Source organism: Amblyomma americanum, chromosome 2 (genome assembly GCF_052857255.1).
Source record: "Amblyomma americanum isolate KBUSLIRL-KWMA chromosome 2, ASM5285725v1, whole genome shotgun sequence".
Lineage (NCBI taxonomy): Eukaryota > Metazoa > Arthropoda > Arachnida > Ixodida > Ixodidae > Amblyomma > Amblyomma americanum.
In genome coordinates this window covers 81,580,210-81,602,183 of record NC_135498.1, presented here as the reverse complement: position 1 = coordinate 81,602,183, position 21,974 = coordinate 81,580,210, and the positions used below count along the sequence as shown (strand labels likewise).

The window sequence follows — 21,974 nt, the reverse complement described above, 5'->3', positions numbered from 1 at the left end:
AACCAAAAATTCCACCCGAGAGCTCTTCTGTGGTAACAACAAACTCGGGCAGCAATCGCCGCTGCCTCACCTGGCACACGGTGCGCAAGAACGGGTCTGAGACGTCGCGAAAAAACAAAAAACGGTTCACCAGCTGCCTTAAAGAGAGGTGCCCTAGCCCCAACCCCCCGTCTTTTACCCGCCGGAACAGGTTCGTTCGGCTGCAACGTTCCCATTCGGAAGCCCATATAAAGACGGCAAAAATCCGGTGTAACTTCTGAATGTGCACCCGAGAGCAATGCAAAACCTGCAGTCGGTAGAGCATGAGACTCTTAATCTCAGGGTCATGGGTTCGAGCCACACGTTGAACGCTTCTTTTCGTTTTTTAGCTCTGCATCCCATATTCCTTCTGTCTGATTGTAACGGAAGCCCTTGTTTCGCAATGTTATCTGCGGCTGCATGCCAAAGCGCCTGTGAGGACAAAGAAGGCTGTTCCTTGTGTCCACTCTAGCTGGCCTATCTCTATGTAGCCCCGGAGGAAACGGGGAAGTCGTCGCCCGGCTAGCTCAGTCTTTATTGCCTGGCTTTGACCCATAACATTTACACAAAAAACACTCAACAAAAAACACACAAAACGCTATGTACATACGAATCTGTCGTGGTCAGCCATCATGAGTCTGGCTTCGTCATACTAAAATTCACGAAGCATACAGAGCGGCTCTAGCCTCGAGAGCCACTCGGGAGGCTCCGCAGCTGCTTTCTGGATGGCCAGAAAGCAGTCCATTCTTTCCCGAAAATAAATTCGGGCAGGTCGTGCGTCTTTGTCACAATAATAGCCTGCCATTCTGGAGCGCCATATACTGTGGAGGCCCAAGAGCATTATGAGATCAAATGGTACCCCATCCTCATTGTCTGTGCTTAAATAACGAATTCCCTGCGCGTCAAGTGGTAGCTCTTTCTTTATTGTCCTTTGTAACACATCCCAAAAATAAACCCCTTCCCAGCAATGCAAAAAAACATGGTCTATTGTTTCGGGCTGTTTAAAAATTAAGCAGTTCGATCCCCACGGTAAAAAGAAATCCTTTCCTTCCAAAAACTTTTTAACTGGGAGTGTCCCGGTGTGTAATTTAAAAAAGAAGGTCTTTACTCCTGGTGGCACCTGCATTTTCTTTACCCTTTTTAGAACATCAGCTCCAGGACCTCCACTGTACTAGGCCCTGTACATAGGCTCTGGGAAAACAATATCACAAAGATCATGGTACAACTTCTTTCTTTTAGTTTTATACAAATAATCGCTAGAAAACGCGCTGAGAGAAACCTAACACTTGCTACAATCACTTTGTAGTAACCAAAAATTCCACCCGAGAGCTCTTCTGTGGTAACAACAAACTCGGGCAGCAATCGCCGCAGCCTCACCTGGCACACGGTGCGCAAGAACGGGTCTGAGACGTCGCGAAAAAACAAAAAACGGTTCACCAGCTGCCTTAAAGAGAGGTGCCCTAGCCCCAACCCCCCGTCTTTTACCCGCCGGAACAGGTTCGTTCGGCTGCAACGTTCCCATTCGGAAGCCCATATAAAGACGGCAAAAATCCGGTGTAACTTCTGAATGTGCACCCGAGAGCAATGCAAAACCTGCAGTCGGTAGAGCATGAGACTCTTAATCTCAGGGTCATGGGTTCGAGCCACACGTTGAGCGCTTCTTTTCGTTTTTTAGCTCTGCATCCCATATTCCTTCTGTCTGATTGTAACGGAAGCCCTTGTTTCGCAATGTTATCTGCGGCTGCATGCCAAAGCGCCTGTGAGGACAAAGAAGGCTGTTCCTTGTGTCCACTCTAGCTGGCCTATCTCTATGTAGCCCCGGAGGAAACGGGGAAGTCGTCGCCCGGCTAGCTCAGTCTTTATTGCCTGGCTTTGACCCATAACATTTACACAAAAAACACTCAACAAAAAACACACAAAACGCTATGTACATACGAATCTGTCGTGGTCCGCCATCATGAGTCTGGCTTCGTCATACTAAAATTCACGAAGCATACAGAGCGGCTCTAGCCTCGAGAGCCACTCGGGAGGCTCCGCAGCTGCTTTCTGGATGGCCAGAAAGCAGTCCATTCTTTCCCGAAAATAAATTCGGGCAGGTCGTGCGTCTTTGTCACAATAATAGCCTGCCATTCTGGAGCGCCATATACTGTGGAGGCCCAAGAGCATTATGAGATCAAATGGTACCCCATCCTCATTGTCTGTGCTTAAATAACGAATTCCCTGCGCGTCAAGTGGTAGCTCTTTCTTTATTGTCCTTTGTAACACATCCCAAAAATAAACCCCTTCCCAGCAATGCAAAAAAACATGGTCTATTGTTTCGGGCTGTTTACAAATTAAGCAGTTCGATCCCCACGGTAAAAAGAAATCCTTTCCTTCCAAAAACTTTTTAACTGGGAGTGTCCCGGTGTGTAATTTAAAAAAGAAGGTCTTTACTCCTGGTGGCACCTGCATTTTCTTTACCCTTTTTAAAACATCAGCTCCAGGACCTCCACTGTACTAGGCCCTGTACATAGGCTCTGGGAAAACAATATCACAAAGATCATGGTACAACTTCTTTCTTTTAGTTTTATACAAATAATCGCTAGAAAACGCGCTGAGAGAAACCTAACACTTGCTACAATCTCTTTGTAGTAACCAAAAATTCCACCCGAGAGCTCTTCTGTGGTAACAACAAACTCGGGCAGCAATCGCCGCAGCCTCACCTGGCACACGGTGCGCAAGAACGGGTCTGAGACGTCGCGAAAAAACAAAAAACGGTTCACCAGCTGCCTTAAAGAGAGGTGCCCTAGCCCCAACCCCCCGTCTTTTACCCGCCGGAACAGGTTCGTTCGGCTGCAACGTTCCCATTCGGAAGCCCATATAAAGACGGCAAAAATCCGGTGTAACTTCTGAATGTGCACCCGAGAGCAATGCAAAACCTGCAGTCGGTAGAGCATGAGACTCTTAATCTCAGGGTCATGGGTTCGAGCCACACGTTGAGCGCTTCTTTTCGTTTTTTAGCTCTGCATCCCATATTCCTTCTGTCTGATTGTAACGGAAGCCCTTGTTTCGCAATGTTATCTGCGGCTGCATGCCAAAGCGCCTGTGAGGACAAAGAAGGCTGTTCCTTGTGTCCACTCTAGCTGGCCTATCTCTATGTAGCCCCGGAGGAAACGGGGAAGTCGTCGCCCGGCTAGCTCAGTCGGTAGAGCATGAGACTTTTAATCTCAGGGTCGTGGGTTCGAGCCCCACGTTGGGCGCTGCTTTTTTTTTAGCTCTGCATCCCATATTCCTTCTGTCTGAATGTAACGGAAGCCCTTGTTTCGCACTGTTATCTGCGGCTCCATGCCAAAGCGCCTGTGAGGACAAAGAAGGCTGTTCCTTGTGTCCACTCTAGCTGGCCTATATCTATGTGGCCCCGGAGGAAACGGGGAAGTCGTCGCCCGGATTGCTCAGTCGGTAGAGCATGAGACTCTTAATCTCAGGGTCGCCCTACGTTGGGCGCTTCCTTTTTTTTCCCTCTGCATCCCATATTCCTTCTGTCTGATTTTAACGGAAGCCCTTGTTTCGCACTGTTATCTGCGGCTGCATGCCAAAGAACCTGAGGACAAAGAAGGCTGTTCCTTGTGTCCACTCTAGCTGGCCTATCTCTATGTGGCCCCGGAGGAAACGGGGAAGTCGTCGCCCGGCTAGCTCAGTCGGTAGAGCATGAGACTCTTAATCTCAGGGTCGTGGGTTCGAGCCCCACGTTGGGCGCTGCTTTTTTTTTAGCTCTGCATACCATATTCCTTCTGTCTGAATGTAACGGAAGCCCTTGTTTCGCACTGTTATCTGCGGCTGCATGCCAAAGCGCCTGTGAGGACAAAGAAGGCTGTTCCTTGTGTCCACTCTAGCTGGCCTATATCTATGTGGCCCCGGAGGAAAAGGGGAAGTCGTCGCCCGGCTAGCTCAGTCGGTAGAGCATGAGACTCTTAATCTCAGGGTCGTGGGTTCGAGCCCCACGTTGGGCGCTGCTTTTTTTTTAGCTCTGCATCCCATATTCCATCTGTCTGATTGTAACGGAAGCCCTTGTTTCGCAATGTTATCTGCGGCTGCATGCCAAAGCGCCTGTGAGGACAAAGAAGGCTGTTCCTTGTGTCCACTCTAGCTGGCCTATCTCTATGTGGCCCCGGAGGAAACGGGGAAGTCGTCGCCCGGCTAGCTCAGTCTTTATTGCCTGGCTTTGACCCATAACATTTACACAAAAAACACTCAACAAAAAACACACAAAACGCTATGTACATACGAATCTGTCGTGGTCAGCCATCATGAGTCTGGCTTCGTCATACTAAAATTCACGAAGCATACAGAGCGGCTCTAGCCTCGAGAGCCACTCGGGAGGTTCCGCAGCTGCTTTCTGGATGGCCAGAAAGCAGTCCATTCTTTCCCGAAAATAAATTCGGGCAGGTCGTGCGTCTTTGTCACAATAATAGCCTGCCATTCTGGAGCGCCATATACTGTGGAGGCCCAAGAGCATTATGAGATCAAATGGTACCCCATCCTCATTGTCTGTGCTTAAATAACGAATTCCCTGCGCGTCAAGTGGTAGCTCTTTCTTTATTGTCCTTTGTAACACATCCCAAAAATAAACCCCTTCCCAGCAATGCAAAAAAACATGGTCTATTGTTTCGGGCTGTTTACAAATTAAGCAGTTCGATCCCCACGGTAAAAAGAAATCCTTTCCTTCCAAAAACTTTTTAACTGGGTGTGTCCCGGTGTGTAATTTAAAAAAGAAGGTCTTTACTCCTGGTGGCACCTGCATTTTCTTTACCCTTTTTAGAACATCAGCTCCAGGACCTCCACTGTACTAGGCCCTGTACATAGGCTCTGGGAAAACAATATCACAAAGATCATGGTACAACTTCTTTCTTTTAGTTTTATACAAATAATCGCTAGAAAACGCGCTGAGAGAAACCTAACACTTGCTACAATCTCTTTGTAGTAACCAAAAATTCCACCCGAGAGCTCTTCTGTGGTAACAACAAACTCGGGCAGCAATCGCCGCAGCCTCACCTGGCACACGGTGCGCAAGAACGGGTCTGAGACGTCGCGAAAAAACAAAAAACGGTTCACCAGCTGCCTTAAAGAGAGGTGCCCTAGCCCCAACCCCCCGTCTTTTACCCGCCGGAACAGGTTCGTTCGGCTGCAACGTTCCCATTCGGAAGCCCATATAAAGACGGCAAAAATCCGGTGTAACTTCTGAATGTGCACCCGAGAGCAATGCAAAACCTGCAGTCGGTAGAGCATGAGACTCTTAATCTCAGGGTCATGGGTTCGAGCCACACGTTGAGCGCTTCTTTTCGTTTTTTAGCTCTGCATCCCATATTCCTTCTGTCTGATTGTAACGGAAGCCCTTGTTTCGCAATGTTATCTGCGGCTGCATGCCAAAGCGCCTGTGAGGACAAAGAAGGCTGTTCCTTGTGTCCACTCTAGCTGGCCTATCTCTATGTAGCCCCGGAGGAAACGGGGAAGTCGTCACCCGGCTAGCTCAGTCTTTATTGCCTGGCTTTGACCCATAACATTTACACAAAAAACACTCAACAAAAAACACACAAAACGCTATGTACATACGAATCTGTCGTGGTCCGCCATCATGAGTCTGGCTTCGTCATACTAAAATTCACGAAGCATACAGAGCGGCTCTAGCCTCGAGAGCCACTCGGGAGGCTCCGCAGCTGCTTTCTGGATGGCCAGAAAGCAGTCCATTCTTTCCCGAAAATAAATTCGGGCAGGTCGTGCGTCTTTGTCACAATAATAGCCTGCCATTCTGGAGCGCCATATACTGTGGAGGCCCAAGAGCATTATGAGATCAAATGGTACCCCATCCTCATTGTCTGTGCTTAAATAACGAATTCCCTGCGCGTCAAGTGGTAGCTCTTTCTTTATTGTCCTTTGTAACACATCCCAAAAATAAACCCCTTCCCAGCAATGCAAAAAAACATGGTCTATTGTTTCGGGCTGTTTACAAATTAAGCAGTTCGATCCCCACGGTAAAAAGAAATCCTTTCCTTCCAAAAACTTTTTAACTGGGAGCGTCCCGGTGTGTAATTTAAAAAAGAAGGTCTTTACTCCTGGTGGCACCTGCATTTTCTTTACCCTTTTTAAAACATCAGCTCCAGGACCTCCACTGTACTACGCCCTGTACATAGGCTCTGGGAAAACAATATCACAAAGATCATGGTACAACTTCTTTCTTTTAGTTTTATACAAATAATCGCTAGAAAACGCGCTGAGAGAAACCTAACACTTGCTACAATCTCTTTGTAGTAACCAAAAATTCCACCCGAGAGCTCTTCTGTGGTAACAACAAACTCGGGCAGCAATCGCCGCAGCCTCACCTGGCACACGGTGCGCAAGAACGGGTCTGAGACGTCGCGAAAAAACAAAAAACGGTTCACCAGCTGCCTTAAAGAGAGGTGCCCTAGCCCCAACCCCCCGTCTTTTACCCGCCGGAACAGGTTCGTTCGGCTGCAACGTTCCCATTCGGAAGCCCATATAAAGACGGCAAAAATCCGGTGTAACTTCTGAATGTGCACCCGAGAGCAATGCAAAACCTGCAGTCGGTAGAGCATGAGACTCTTAATCTCAGGGTCATGGGTTCGAGCCACACGTTGAGCGCTTCTTTTCGTTTTTTAGCTCTGCATCCCATATTCCTTCTGTCTGATTGTAACGGAAGCCCTTGTTTCGCAATGTTATCTGCGGCTGCATGCCAAAGCGCCTGTGAGGACAAAGAAGGCTGTTCCTTGTGTCCACTCTAGCTGGCCTATCTCTATGTAGCCCCGGAGGAAACGGGGAAGTCGTCGCCCGGCTAGCTCAGTCGGTAGAGCATGAGACTTTTAATCTCAGGGTCGTGGGTTCGAGCCCCACGTTGAGCGCTGCTTTTTTTTTAGCTCTGCATCCCATATTCCTTCTGTCTGAATGTAACGGAAGCCCTTGTTTCGCACTGTTATCTGCGGCTCCATGCCAAAGCGCCTGTGAGGACAAAGAAGGCTGTTCCTTGTGTCCACTCTAGCTGGCCTATATCTATGTGGCCCCGGAGGAAACGGGGAAGTCGTCGCCCGGATTGCTCAGTCGGTAGAGCATGAGACTCTTAATCTCAGGGTCGCCCTACGTTGGGCGCTTCCTTTTTTTTCCCTCTGCATCCCATATTCCTTCTGTCTGATTTTAACGGAAGCCCTTGTTTCGCACTGTTATCTGCGGCTGCATGCCAAAGAACCTGAGGACAAAGAAGGCTGTTCCTTGTGTCCACTCTAGCTGGCCTATCTCTATGTGGCCCCGGAGGAAACGGGGAAGTCGTCGTCCGGCTAGCTCAGTCGGTAGAGCATGAGACTCTTAATCTCAGGGTCGTGGGTTCGAGCCCCACGTTGGGCGCTGCTTTTTTTTTAGCTCTGCATACCATATTCCTTCTGTCTGAATGTAACGGAAGCCCTTGTTTCGCACTGTTATCTGCGGCTGCATGCCAAAGCGCCTGTGAGGACAAAGAAGGCTGTTCCTTGTGTCCACTCTAGCTGGCCTATATCTATGTGGCCCCGGAGGAAAAGGGGAAGTCGTCGCCCGGCTAGCTCAGTCGGTAGAGCATGAGACTCTTAATCTCAGGGTCGTGGGTTCGAGCCCCACGTTGGGCGCTGCTTTTTTTTTAGCTCTGCATCCCATATTCCATCTGTCTGATTGTAACGGAAGCCCTTGTTTCGCAATGTTATCTGCGGCTGCATGCCAAAGCGCCTGTGAGGACAAAGAAGGCTGTTCCTTGTGTCCACTCTAGCTGGCCTATATCTATGTGGCCCCGCAGGTAACGGGGAAGTCGTCGCCCGGCTAGCTCAGTCGGTAGAGCATGAGACTCTTAATCTCGGTCGCCCCACGTTGGGCGCTTCCTTTTTTTTCCCTCTGCATCCCATATTCCTTCTGTCTGATTTTAACGGAAGCCCTTGTTTCGCACTGTTATCTGCGGCTGCATGCCAAAGAACCTGAGGACAAAGAAGGCTGTTCCTTGTGTCCACTCTAGCTGGCCTATCTCTATGTGGCCCCGGAGGAAACGGGGAAGTCGTCGCCCGGCTAGCTCAGTCGGTAGAGCATGACACTCTTAATCTCAGGGTCGTGGGTTCGAGCCCCACGTTGGGCGCTGCTTTTTTTTTAGCTCTGCATACCATATTCCTTCTGTCTGATTTTAACGGAAGCCCTTCTTTCGCACTGTTATCTGCGGCTGCATGCCAAAGCGCCTGAGAGGACAAAGAAGGCTGTTCCTTGTGTCCACTCTAGCTGGCCTATCTCTATGTGGCCCCGGAGGAAACGGGGAAGTCGTCGCCCGGCTAGCTCAGTCGGTAGAGCATGAGTCTTAATCTCAGGGTCGCCCCACGTTGGGCGCTTCCTTTTTTTTAACTCTGCATCCCATATTCCTTCTGTCTGATTTTAACGGAAGCCCTTGTTTCACACTGTTATCTTCGGCTGCATGCCAAAGCGCCTGTGAGGACAAAGAAGGCTGTTCCTTGTGTCCACTCTAGCTGGCCTATCTCTATGTGACCCCGGAGGAAACAGGGAAGTCGTCGCCCGGCTAGCTCAGTCGGTAGAGCATGAGACTCTTAATCTCAGGGTCGCCCCACGTTGGGCGCTTCCTTTTTTTTAACTCTGCATCCCATATTCCTTCTGTCTGATTTTAACGGAAGCCCTTGTTTCGCACTGTTATCTGCGGCTGCATGCCAAATTGCCTGTGAGGACAAAGAAGGCTGTTCCTTGTGTCCACTCTAGCTGGCCTATCTCTATGTGGCCCCGGAGGAAACGGGGAAGTCGTCGCCCGGATAGCTCAGTCGGTAGAGCATAAGACTCTTAATCTCAGGGTCGCCCCACGTTGGGCGCTTCCTTTTTTTCCCCTCTGCATCCCATATTCCTTCTGTCTGATTTTAACGGAAGCCCTTGTTTCGCACTGTTATCTGCGGCTGCATGCCATAGCGCCTGTGAGGACAAAGAAGGCTGTTCCCTGTGTCCACTCTAGCTGGCCTATCTCTATGTGGCCCCGGAGGAAACGGGAAAGTCGTCGTCCGGCTAGCTCAGTCGGTAGAGCATGAGACTCTTACTCAGGGTCGCCCCACGTTGGGCGCTTCCTTTTTTTTCCCTCTGCATCCCATATTCCTTCTGGCAGATTTTAACGGAAGCCCTTGTTTCGCACTGTTATCTGCGGCTGCATGCCAAAGCGCCTGTGAGGACAAAGAAGGCTGTTCCTTGTGTCCACTCTAGCTGGCCTATCTCTATGTGGCCCCGGAGGAAATGGGGAACTCGTCGCCCGGCTAGCTCAGTCGGTAGAGCATGAGACTCTTAATCTCAGGGTCGTGGGTTCGAGCCCCACGTTGGGCGCTGCTTTTCTTTTTTTAGTTCTGCATCCCATATTCCTTCTGTCTGATTGTAACTGAAGCCCTTGTAATCACATCGATAAAATAGAATGGGGGGGTATCTTATCGGCAGACAATGACCACAACGAAGCAGCCTTTACACAATTCTACCAGAGACTTTTTTCGTGGCATCCGGCAGACGCAGTTGCATTTAAGCATCAGTTTCTTGGTGCAATGCCACGGCTGGACGAAGAAAGGAAAAAGAAAATGGAACTAGAAATAACTGAAAACGAAGTAGGGCATGCGATAGATGAATTAAACCTCGGAAAATCACCAGGACCAGATGGATTCAGTGCGGCATTTTATAAAGAATTTAAGCATGAAATTGCCCCGGTGCTATGTACAATGTTTAACGAATCCTATGGAATAAACTTTTTGCCTCCGTCTTTTGAGACCTCCCATACGGTACTCATACCGAAAACTGATGATATAGAGAAATTAAAATCTGTTACCGAATATCGACCGATAGCACTCACTAATGTGGACTACAAAATTTTTATGAAGGTATTGGCGCGAAGACTACAGACAGTGATAAAGGAAATCGTTGGACCCCACCAGACATGTGGAATAAAAGTTTAGTTTAGTTTATAGGGGTTTAACGTCCCAAAGCAACTCAGGCTATGAGAGACGCCGTAGTGAAGGGCTCCGGAAATTTCGACCACCTGGGGTTCTTTAACGTGCACTGACATCGCACAGTACACGGGCCTCTAGAATTTTGCCTCCATCGAAATTCGACCTCCGCGGCCGGGATCGAACCCGCGTCTTTCGGGCCGGCAGCCGAGCGCCATAACCACTCAGCCACCGCGGCGGCTTTGTGGAATAAAAGGGCGATCGATTTTTTCCAACATTCACAAAGCACGCAGTGTACTTGAAACCTGCGATGCAATTAATGGGCGGGTGGCAATGCTTCAGATTGATCTCGAAAAAGCTTTTGATTGTGTTTCTCATGAAATCTTGTTTTCCGTTTTTGACCATGTGAATGTCGGTTCAGTTATCCGCGAGGGTGTAGCCCTGGCGTATCGAAACTGCACGACAAGATTGATTGTTAACAAGTGCCTGGGGGCCCCCATTAGCGTGCAGCGTTCGGTGCGTCAGGGCTGCCCCCTCAGCCCTCTCTTATTTTGTATTTACATCGAAACACTGTGTAGGAAAATATTAGAAGACAATAGTATTAATGGCTCTAGGTTGCAAGCTGCTGAAGTTAAGCTGCTGGCGTATGCTGACGACGTTGCTGTATTCACGGTTGATCAGGAGAGCATAAGCGAAGCTGTCGGGTGTGTACGCGAGTTCAGCGAAGTCACCGGTAGCGGGGTTAATTGGTCCAAATGCCTCGGACTCTGGCATGGATGGTGGCCATCCCACCAGGACCATTTTGCCAACGTACCGTGGACGACGACACCGGGCAAGTATTTGGGCGTTCCGCTCGATGCTTATCGTGAAAGCGAGGAGTATTGGAAACAGCAAACGAAAGAAGCACGTGACAGAGCTGGAAAATGGAAAGGCACCAATCTCTCCATTTTCGCCAGAGCTACAGTCTGCAACCTGTTTCTTATTAGCAAGCTCTGGTATGTGATGCAGGTTTTGCATTGCTCTCGGGTGCACATTCAGAAGTTACACCGGATTTTTGCCGTCTTTATATGGGCTTCCGAATGAGAACGTTGCAGCCGAACGAACCTTTTCCGGCGGGTAAAAGACGGGGGGTTGGGGCTAGGGCACCTCTTTTTAAGGCAGGTGGTGAACCGTTTTTTTTTTTTCGCGACGTCTCAGACCCGTTCTTGCGCACCGTGTGCCAGGTGAGGCTGCGGCGATTGCTGCCCGAGTTTGTTGTTACCACAGAAGAGCTCTCGGGTGGAATTTTTGGTTACTACAAAGAGATTGTAGCAAGTGTTAGGTTTCTTTCAGCGCGTTTTTCTAGCGATTATTTGTATAAAACTAAAAGAAAGAAGTTGTACCATGATCTTTGTGATATTGTTTTCCCAGAGCCTATGTACAGGGCCTTGTACAGTGGAGGTCCTGGAGCTGATGTTTTAAAAAGGGTAAAGAAAATGCAGGTGCCACCAGGAGTAAGGACCTTCTTTTTTAAATTACACACCGGGACACTCCCAGTTAAAAAGTTTTTGGAAGGAAAGGATTTCTTTTTACCGCGGGGATCGAGCTGCTTAATTTGTAAACAGCCCGAAACAATAGACCATGTTTTTTTTGCATTGCTGGGAAGGGGTTTATTTTTGGGATATGTTACAAAGGACAATAAAGAAAGAGCTACCACTTGACGCGCAGAGAATTCGTTATTTAAGCACATTTAAGAGCATTTGATCTCATAATGCTCTTGGGCCTCCACAGTATATGGCGCTCCAGAATGGCAGGCTATTATTGTGACAAAGACGCACGACCTGCCCGAATTTATTTTCGGGAAAGAATGGACTGCTTTCTGGCCATCCATAAAGCAGCTGAGGAGCCTCCCGAGTGGCTCTCGAGGCTAGAGCCGCTCTGTATGCTTCGTGAATTTTAGTATGACGAAGCCAGACTCATGATGGCTGACCACGACAGTGTCGTATGTACATAGCGTTTTGTGTGTTTTTTGTTGAGTGTTTTTTGTGTAAATGTTATGGGTCAAAGCCAGGCAATAAAGAAAAAAAACTGAAGCCCTTGTTTCGCAATGTTATCTGCGGCTGCATGCCAAAGCGCCTGTGAGGACAAAGAAGGCTGCTCCTTGTGTCCACTCTAGCTGGCCTATCTCTATGTGGCCCCGGAGGAAACGGGGAAGTCGTCGCCCGGCTAGCTCAGTCGGTAGAGCATGAGACTCTTAATCTCAGGGTCGCCCCACGTTGGGCGCTTCCTTCTTTTTCCCTCTGCATCCCATATTCCTTCTGTCTGATTTTAAGGGAAACCCTTGTTCCACAATGTTATCTGGGCTGCATACCAAAGTTTTTTGTTGTCTCATCTACTCTGGCCAACGGGCCAAGTGTGCGCGGATTTTTACGGGAGGTCGTTTTGTGTTTCCGCTTCCTGCAGGCACGCATTTCGGTACAGTACCTAAGCAATGTCGCCCGGAAGAAACTGTGCAAAGATATTGTTGATGTGTGTATGCCGGTGCCCATGTATCGTTCATTGTATCCATATGGAGAGGGTAAGGATGTTTTTAAGAGGGTAAAGCGGATGCCGGTTAGGCCGTCTGTGAAAATCTTTTTTCAAGTACACACTGCGACGCTCCCAGTCCAGCCCTGGCTCGAGAAAAAGGCATTTTCGTCCCGTGGACTGTAAACTGTTTGCACTGTAGAAGACCGGAGACCATTGACCACATATTTCTTGACTGTTCAGACGCAGGTTTCCTATGGGACATACTGCAACGCACCATAAAAAAGGACTTGCCAATCACGCTGTACGGCGTCCGCTTTCTCACTACCGATAATGAAGGAGGGGTGCCATATGATATGATTATGGCCCTACGCCTCCATATCATATGGCGCACTAGGATGGCTGTGCATCATGCCGATCAGAACCCAAGGCCTGCTAGAGAGTACTTCATTGAAAGTGGTGCTTTCATAAGCGAAGTGTGTAAGGCAAGCAGTGAGCATCCAGACTGGCTGCCGGTATTACACGCTCTCGTCAATTTGAAGCTCTTTTAAACACCGGCGCATGCCAAAGAGTGGAAAGCGCCTTTTAAATTGTTTCTTTTGTGTATGTGGAAACATATATTGTTGTTGGCCGCAGAACAGGGAATAAAGAAAAAAATGTGCTGCATGCCAAAGCGCCTATGACGACAAAACAAGCTGTTTCGTGTGTCCACTCTAGCTGCCCTATCTCTATGTGGTCCCGGAGGGAGAGGGGAACTCGTCGCCCGGCTAGCTCAGTCGGTAGAGCATGAGACTCTTAATCTCAGGGTCGTGGGTTCGAGCCCCACGTTGGGCGCCTCATTTCTTTTTTTTTCTCGGCATCCCATATTCCTTCTGTCTGATTTTAAGGCGCCGCCGCGGTGGCTCAGTGGTTAGGGCGCTCTACTACTGATCCAGAGTTCCCGGGTTCGAACCCGACCGCGGCGGCTGCGTTTTTATGGAGGAAAAACGCTAAGGCGCCCGTGTGCTGTGCGATGTCAGTGCACGTTAATGATCCCCAGGTGGTCTAAATTATTCCTGAGCCCTCCACTATGGTACTTCTTCTTCCTTTCTTCTCTCACTCCCTCCTTTGTCCCTTCCCTTACGGCGCCGTTCAGGTGTCCAACGATATATGAGACAGATACTGCGTCATTTCCTTTCCCCAAAAACCAATTATTAATATTATTATTATTATTATTACTGATTTTAAGGCAAGCCCTTGTTGCACAATATTATCTGCGGCTGCATGCCAAGGCGCCTATGACGACAAAAAATTAGGCAGTGACTTAGCTTTGGTTAAGCCTGGATATACAAGCGAAAAGCTTCAGTTATGCTTGGTTTGACGTCATGGTTCTGTTTCGTAAACCCTGTGGTCGTTGTAACGGCCAGTCCTGGGATTTTCCTCTTCTGACTCTCTTATTTCCTCTTCCTCACTCGCTTGTCTGCTGCTGGCTGAAGATGCGGCCAAAACACGCATTTGGGCTTCTTTCCGGCGTCGTTTAGCAAGGCGTATTTCCCGTTGTTCAGGCGTTTCGTCTGCACGTTTAGCTTTGGCTTTATCATTTTTTCGCTGTTGTGCAGCCAACTCCCAAGCTAGTACTTCTTGATCGAACGAATTTATTTTCTCAGCTTTTCTGCGTAGTGTAGCAGCAGCCGCACTCTCCTTCCCTTCCATGTCGAGTGCGCACGCCTATTCTCTGACAAGCGCATTATATAGCCACCTTGCGCATGCACATGATGCACATGTGCAGTAGCGCGCGGCTGCGCCGAAAGGTCAGGCGATGGAGTCGGCGACGGCTGCGGCAGAGGCCAGGAGGGACCACCTGAGCGGCGCGTGACGTCACTCGTTTTCGCGCATGCGCATAACTCACCAGTTCAGCTCACGCGAAGCTCGGCTCTGACCCGCGTAGTGAAGCTTTTCGCTTCAAAAAGACTGTTCCGCTTGTCCACTCTAGCTGCCTTATCCTTATGTGGCCCTGGAGGAAGAGGGGAACTCGTCGCCCGGCTAGCTCAGAAGATTCAACTTCCGGCCATCGAGCGTGATGGACGTGCTCATCATGGGCTTCCAAGGAGTGGTTTCAGCGACCCAGACTGGCCGCGGTATCAGGAATACGGAAAAGCTTTCCGAGGACTACGAAATGGTTCTGCCTCATCTGCCTTCAGGCTGATATGAAGGCCAGGCCATATCGGGTCGAGCATTTTCGTGACGCCCTTGCGCGTCTTTCTGTCCTGCCGGAAGTGGTTGCCCTTGGGGCATATCAAACGAATCATTTGTGGGCGGTAACGTTCAACGGTGAAGAAGCGAAGACGAAGGTTCTGCAGGCCGAAGCTTTCGACGTGAAGGAGCACCACTGCGTGGTCATTGACCCCTGTAACCAAGGCGTCAGGCTGAAACTTTTCTGGCTGCTTCACGGCGTGCACGACGATGACGTTCGAGCGGCATTGGCAGCGTTTGGAAAAGTTACAGAAATATCTGGAGGCAAGTGGAAGGCGCAAGGATGCGCCGGCAAGACTACTACGACCCGCTCGGTCACGGTGAAGCTCAAAGCAGGCATTGCCATCGAGGGCCTGCCGCATCAGCTTCGGGTCGCCGAGGACGTCACACTCGTCCACGTCCCTGTCAGAGCGCCGCTTTGCCTCCGGTGCCGTGGCACAGGACACATACGTCGAGAATACCGTGTGCCGCGTTGCGGGCTGTGTCGTCGCTACGATCACGGCGGGACCCAGTGTGTGTGCACGTATGCCAACGTTGCAGGTCCGGTAATGAGGGATATGGTTGCCGAGCACTTTATGGACGCGGAAGACGCCGAGGAAGCCAGCCGTGAAAGCAGTGAAGATTCATCGCGGAAGGAATCGCCTCCTGAGAAGACCCAAGCTCTGAAAGAGCCCAGCGAAGCCGGGTTCAAAGCTCCAGCGACAGCTGTGTCTGTGGCTGAGACACCCGCGGAAGAAAGCGAGGACACTACTGCTACAAGCCTAGCTCCGAGTAGTCTGGAGAGTGAAGGACAGGTAGGATCCGATGCTGAGATGCCCGCGGCTTCTACCTTGCCAGCGAAGAGGCCGCACGAGGACAATGGCAACGAGGGAGCGGCTCTGGAGGGTACGGAAAATGGGGAGCCTCCGATGAAGGTTCCTCCAGTTCGCCGTCCGTCCTTCAAGCCAAGACCAAACGTGCCTCCAGACCGCATGAGTGCGTCAGTTTTGCCTCCGCCCTAGCGGGGGCACCGTTTATCTGACGAAGCCCTAGAAGCCCGGTCTACGATCGGGACCAGTGCTGGGAAGAGCGCCCATCGAGACCGCGAGGACGAACAAATGGTCATCCCTGGCAACAGTTCGACCCGAATACTGTTCTGAGGTTGCAACGCGAGTGGAATGTTTTGCGTTTTCTACTCTCTTCAAATGGCGACCAACTTAGCGACTAGTTTGCGCGTAGCTATATGCACTTAATGTGAGAGGGCTCTCGACGCGCAGGAGGCAACAGCAGCTGAATCGCCTTCTGCAGCTAGAAAACGATATTGATGTGCTAGCTGTTCAAGAGAGCAAAATTGAAAGCGAACAGCAATACAGATGTAATGGCTGAAATTTATCACTCAAGATATAGTGTTTATGTATGTCATGCGGTCGGAAGGTCGGGGGATGTGTCATTTTTGTCTGAAATTGCATCGAGTGCTTTCAGTCGGTGTTCTCCTGCGAGAGTGGTCGTCTCTTAATTTGTGACTTCAGTTTTTTTCTGTAATGGACTGGAGTGTGATGTGTGTTTATCCGCAAAAAGCCATTCCTCCTGCGTGAGAGGCGGGTTCTCCTCCTTCGTGACTTCAATTGTGTCTGCAGACCGGAAGATAGAACGACAAACCGTGCCCTTCTCGACAAGAGTGCAGAGTTACTGAATGAGATTGTTATTGAGACAGAGCTTGAAGATGCTGGCTGCATAATAAAGCATGAAGGCCAAGCAAAGTACACACACTTTCAAGGCAACAGTCATGCAAGGCTGGATCGAATATATGTGCCCATTGATATTGTACCATTGTGTTCGGATTATAATACCCTGCATGTGAGCTTTAGTGACCACCCCCTAGTAATGGTTGCTCTTGAAATGAAAAGCAAGCCAACAAAGTTCAATTGGTATTGATGGAAATTAAGCGACAAGTTATTGCTGGATGAAGAATATGTCACCAAAGTGAAAGAATATAATGCCGAGAATCTTTGCGCTGTTCGTTCATTCCTCAAAGCTGCCGGCACGCCTCTTTATCGCTTTGTTTGCGATGCAAGACATGACCAGATTTATCTCGGTTGATCGCATCCGGGCGAAGCTGATTCTACATTATTCCAGAATGTTCAATAACATTGCATGCTTTATCTCGAAAGTTCGCTATCATAAATTGAGCACGGCCGACAGCGGCGGGCCATTATGTTCGACGACCGCCGAGCACGCTTGCCGCTTCGCCGCCGCCGAGTGATTCAGTCCATTTTGGGTGCAAGTCAGCCCAAATAAAGAGCTTTGTTTAGACACCGTTTTCACAGCCTTTCTGCTCTACGGAGTACAGTCGCCACTTGGTGACAATATTACGAATATGTTGCTGAATGAGTAATTTTATAGAAGCATGGGAGCAGTTTACGTGCGATATAAAGATAGCTGGGATTGACAAAGCATGCACTCTTCGACGCCAAGAAAGACAAAAGGAAAAAGAGCTGCATAGTGCACTGGATTACATCGTTAGTAGGGAGAGCGTTATGCCTGGTATGTTCGCAAAGGAAATAAGAGATAAAAATAAACTTGAGCTAATAGATGACGAGATGTATCGTGGTGCGGTGATAAGAGAACATAGTGAGAGATTGTGGCTCGAGGAGACGCCCATTAAACGGGCCTTAATTGATGAAAAAAGGCACGCAGTATCAAAAGAGATAAAGGAAATTTGCTATCACAAAGAAGTTGTGTCTGAAAATAAAACGATTGAGCTGGCGTTAGTGGAATACTATAGTGAATTGTTTAGCCTGAAAAATCCTGACATCGACCGCTTCCGAAATGATTTCGTATGGTTGATGCCAAAAGTAGAAGTTGAGGTTGCGGAGAGACTTGAAGCAAGTATAACACCAACGGAAATTGAGACCGCTATTCAGGAATTAAGTTCGAACAAGTCACCGGGATCGGATGGCCTTGGTGCAGCAATATACAAGGCCTTTAAGACAGAAATAGCTGTTCTACTTGAACTAGTGAAAAGAGAATTTTGCGAAAAGAAGTTAACTCCTCAATCTTCCAGAATGTTCCACGTGGTGCTAATTCCGAAAACAAACGACCCAGTTCAGCTCCAGTCTGTAGGATATTATCGCCCCATAAGTCTAACAAATGTTGACTATAAAATTTACATGAAAGTATTAGCTCGCCAACTGCAAAGCGTAATTACGACCCTTGTAGGCCCGCATCAGACATGCGGTATAAAACGGAGGACCATTTTTACTAACATACACACTGCAAGAACTGTTCTCGAATGTTGTGACGCAATGCATGACCATGTCGCCAAGTTGGAATTAGACCTGCACAAAGCGTTTGACAAAGCTGTACATGAATACTGTTCTCCGTTTCAGTGTATGTGAATGCTGGATCGGTTATTACGGATGGTGTGAAAATGGTTTGGTTTGGTTTGGTTTAAGGGGTTCAACGTCCCAAAGAGACTCGGGCAATGAGAGACACCGTGGTGAAGGGCTCCGGTAATTTCGACCACCTGGTGTTCTTTAACGTGCACTGACATCGCACAGTACACGGGCCTCTAGAATTTCTCCTCCATCGAAATTCGACCGCCGCGGCCGGGATCGAACCCGCCTCTTTAGGGCCAGTAGCCGAGCGCCATAACCACGGAGCCACCGTGGCGGCTGCAATGGTGCGAAAACGGTGTACGAGATCTGTACAGCGAGACTGCTGGTGAACAAGCATTTAACTGATTGTATACCTGTTCTGTCGTCAGTAAGGCAGGGCTGTCCTCTTTCTCACCTGCTGTTCGCGCTTTATTTGGAGCCCTTTTGCTTGGGAATACTTACAAGGCCGGACAATGAGGGTACACCTTCTTTGAAAGTGAAGCTTGGGTTTTAGCGTATGCGGATGATGTATAGCAGCTTTCTGTACGGACCATGACAACGTGCGAAAAGTTGTAAAGGAAGCTGCCACTTTTTGCACTGCAAGTTGGAGCGTAATTAGCCGGGCAAAGTGTCTAGGCTTCTGGCACGGAAACTGGCATTACACGCCTGAAGTGTTTTGTATACAGTATGCAATGGGCTGTAACGCCAGGTAATTACCTCGGTGCACCACTAAAACTCTACCGGGACAGCGAATAATACTGGGCCGGTGAAGTTGAGCGAGCGAAAACTCAGACAAACAGATGGGGAGGACATAAATATTCCATGTTTGCAAGAGCTACGGTTTGCAATTTGTTCCTAGCTGCGATTTTTTTTTGTCTTGCAAGTGTTATCCTTGCCGATAATTTCGGCTCAAAAATTGCACGGAGTATTTGCTACGTTTATATGGGCGTTAATATGGGAGCGTACCAGCCGATGCAATCTGTTCCATAGGGTGCATAACGGAGGACTGAGATTGTTACATTTAGACCTCAAGCAGATTGTATCCAGATTCATTTTTTTTTTGCGGGAACAAAGGGACGTTTTCCTTGGAACCGTGATCCAAGTGCGATTGCGTGATTCATTGCCTGATTATGTAGTCTCGTCAATGTCTGCAGGGACAATGGCTTTAAGTACTTTTCTCTATGAAGTTGTCGCGTCTTTCCAGATTGTGAAGGCGAGATTTTCAAATGAGTTTCTGTCCAATAGCTGTTACGCGAAAACAGCTTTACAAAGATTTGGTTGTACCTATTGTGCCTGTGCCTCTTTATCGCGCTGTATATGCTTTGGATCCAGAGCGGGACGTGCTTAAAAGGGTGAAAAGGATGCCCGTGAGATCTTCCGTTAAATCTTTTTTTTTTTCAGGTACATGCCGCCACTCCCACAGTGAAGCCATGGTTGCAAAGCAAGGGCTTTTTTGTTCCTTGGTCTGTAGACTGTTCTATTTGCAAAAAAAAAAATGGAAACGATAGAACACAATTTCCTAGACTGCCATGATGCGGTGTTTCTGTCGGACTTCCTTCAACGCACGATTAAGAAGGGCCTACCAATAACGCCGTTTGGAATACGTTACCTGACACGCGTTGACCTACGAGGAGTGCCTAGTGATATGCTCTTGTGTATGCACAGCATATGGAGGACGCGAATGGATGTTCGGCATGAGCATATTGTTGTACACCCAGCCCAGCAGTATTCTGTTGAAAGTGTGTTGTACACGCGTGATGCTTTCGGGGAGCAAAGTGAACCTCCGCAATTGCTACCTGTTCCGTACAAGCTTACGTCATTTAATCCATTTTATGACAAGACACTCGCCAGCAAGTGACTTGGGCTTTTAATAAAATCAACCTATCACCATTCTGTATTTTTATGCCAAGCCAGTAACAAAGAAAAAATGAAACATGGCTACCTCAGTCGGTAGAGCATGAGACTCTTAATCTCAGGGTCGTGGGTTCGAGCCCCACGTTGGGCGCTTCCTTTCTTTTTTAGCTGCATCCCATACTCCTTCTGTCTGATTTAAACGGAAGCCCCTGTTCCACAATGCTATCTGCGGCTGCATGCCAAAGCGCCTATGAGGACAAAATAGACTGCTCCAGAATGGCAGGCTATTATTGTGACAAAGACGCACGACCTGCCCGAATTCATTTTCGGGAAAGAATGGACTGCTTTCTGGCCATCCAGAAAGCAGCTGCGGAGCCTCCCGAGTGGCTCTCGAGGCTAGAGCCGCTCTGTATGCTTCGTGAATTTTAGTATGACGAAGCCAGACTCATGATGGCTGACCACGACAGTGTCGTATGTACATAGCGTTTTGTGTGCTTTTTGTTGAGTGTTTTTTGTGTAAATGTTATGGGTCAAAGCCAGGCAATAAAAAAAAATAGACTGTTCCTTCTGTCCACTCTGGCTGCCCTATCTCTATGTGTCTCCGGAGGAAGTAGGAAACCAATCGCCCGGCTAGCTCAGTCGGTAGAGCATGAGACTCTTAATCTCAGGGTCGTGGGTTCGAGCCCGACGTTGGGCGCGTCATTTCTTTTTTTTTGCTGCATCCCATATTCCTTGTTTGATTTTATCAGAAGCCTTTTTTTCCTTTATTGCCGGTATTTTGGCCCACATGAAAAAAAAACACATATTCATACATAAGCACTAAAACACAATGAACATTGTTAAAACAACGGCCGCCCAACTTGTACCCACACGCTCACGCTAAAATTCCTTCATCGCCAATAATAATTCAACACCTGACAGCCACTCTTGAAGACATTCCGGACTCTTTTTCTCCTGAACAAATTCCTTATGCTTTCTTTAAATTATTGACGTGCCGGTCTTGCATCGTGATCGGCGTGCCTTACTGCCATTCTGCATTTCCAAATGCTGTGTAGGGCAATTAGCATGATCAAATCGAATGGGGTAGCGTCATCACTTTCAATTGGCAAGTAGCGAATTCTACACCCATCGAGAGGAAATAATTTTTTGATTGTGCGCTGGAGCACATCCCAAAGGAACACAGCATCCCAGCATTAAAGGAACACATGCTCAATTGTCTCCTCCTTTATGCATATTATACAGTGAGTGCCCCAGGAAACGAAAAAACCTCTTTCAGCCATCCACGGTTTGAAAGTCACAGTTCCAGCGTGTAATTTAAAAAAGAAAGTATTAACACCAGACGGGACTAACATTGCCTTAACACGCTTTAGTACCTTGCTACCTATACCTTCCCTGTATAGGGACCGATATAAAGGCACGGGGAGAACCACACTACAAACGTTTTTATACAGTTTTTTCCGGTTGACTTCACTCAAGTATTGGAGTGAAAACCGCGCCGTCAAAAACCTACATTAAACCACAACTTCGTGTAGAAAACCATACACTCCACCGGGCATACTGCCAGCAGAGACAACCATATTAGGCAAGTGCTTCCCCAGGCGAAGTTGGCAGGCAGTGTGTAGGAGCGGGTGCTTAAAGGGACACTGAGGAGAACCCTATCAAAATTTTTTTGTTAGCAATATCTGATAGTTCGGCATTTCATGGCTTTGTTGACGCTTGTCCGGGAGCGAAAGATACATTTATTTCAAAGAAATTTGGATTCGAAGTTGAAAAATTTTTTCCCGCCGCTCCGATTCAAACTCGAGAACTCTTATGACGACACAGAACGGAATGACGTGAAACGTGACGTAAACGGAGACTCCGTTATTTCTGGCGGCTAGCGGTGCGGTCTAGCAGCTGCCGAAATGAAATCTACCGCCGCCGCACGTTGAAGGCATCTATCGGTGGTCGCCACCGTCGCTTCGTTTACGTTTGCACCGGCGTCTTGCCAGCGTTACGATGGATCCCGTTCCCGAACCCGACGACGTAGTTCTCGCAAAAA

The 21,974-nt window shown here is 48.6% G+C and overlaps 1 protein-coding gene, 11 non-coding genes and 1 pseudogene across 13 annotated transcripts in view; 12 read left to right on the top strand and 1 right to left on the bottom strand.

Annotated features, from left to right (window-relative positions):
- The window catches only part of LOC144121526 (monocarboxylate transporter 5-like), a 171,365-nt gene that overhangs the window by 131,768 nt on the left and 17,623 nt on the right, over window positions 1-21,974 (bottom strand). The gene's annotated exons all lie outside the window — the stretch shown is intronic.
- TRNAK-UUU (transfer RNA lysine (anticodon UUU)) lies at window positions 3,185-3,257 on the top strand. The gene has a single exon. It is a non-coding gene; the product is annotated as a tRNA-Lys (tRNA).
- Window positions 3,681-3,753, top strand: TRNAK-CUU (transfer RNA lysine (anticodon CUU)). The gene has a single exon. It is a non-coding gene; the product is annotated as a tRNA-Lys (tRNA).
- Window positions 3,935-4,007, top strand: TRNAK-CUU (transfer RNA lysine (anticodon CUU)). The gene has a single exon. It is a non-coding gene; the product is annotated as a tRNA-Lys (tRNA).
- Window positions 6,839-6,911, top strand: TRNAK-UUU (transfer RNA lysine (anticodon UUU)). The gene has a single exon. It is a non-coding gene; the product is annotated as a tRNA-Lys (tRNA).
- Window positions 7,335-7,407, top strand: TRNAK-CUU (transfer RNA lysine (anticodon CUU)). Its single transcript has one exon. It is a non-coding gene; the product is annotated as a tRNA-Lys (tRNA).
- TRNAK-CUU (transfer RNA lysine (anticodon CUU)) lies at window positions 7,589-7,661 on the top strand. The gene has a single exon. It is a non-coding gene; the product is annotated as a tRNA-Lys (tRNA).
- On the top strand, window positions 8,083-8,155 carry TRNAK-CUU (transfer RNA lysine (anticodon CUU)). Its single transcript has one exon. It is a non-coding gene; the product is annotated as a tRNA-Lys (tRNA).
- TRNAK-CUU (transfer RNA lysine (anticodon CUU)) lies at window positions 9,309-9,381 on the top strand. The gene has a single exon. It is a non-coding gene; the product is annotated as a tRNA-Lys (tRNA).
- On the top strand, window positions 13,253-13,325 carry TRNAK-CUU (transfer RNA lysine (anticodon CUU)). Its single transcript has one exon. It is a non-coding gene; the product is annotated as a tRNA-Lys (tRNA).
- Window positions 14,551-15,724, top strand: LOC144118346 (uncharacterized; annotated as a pseudogene).
- Window positions 20,012-20,084, top strand: TRNAK-CUU (transfer RNA lysine (anticodon CUU)). Its single transcript has one exon. It is a non-coding gene; the product is annotated as a tRNA-Lys (tRNA).
- Window positions 20,558-20,630, top strand: TRNAK-CUU (transfer RNA lysine (anticodon CUU)). The gene has a single exon. It is a non-coding gene; the product is annotated as a tRNA-Lys (tRNA).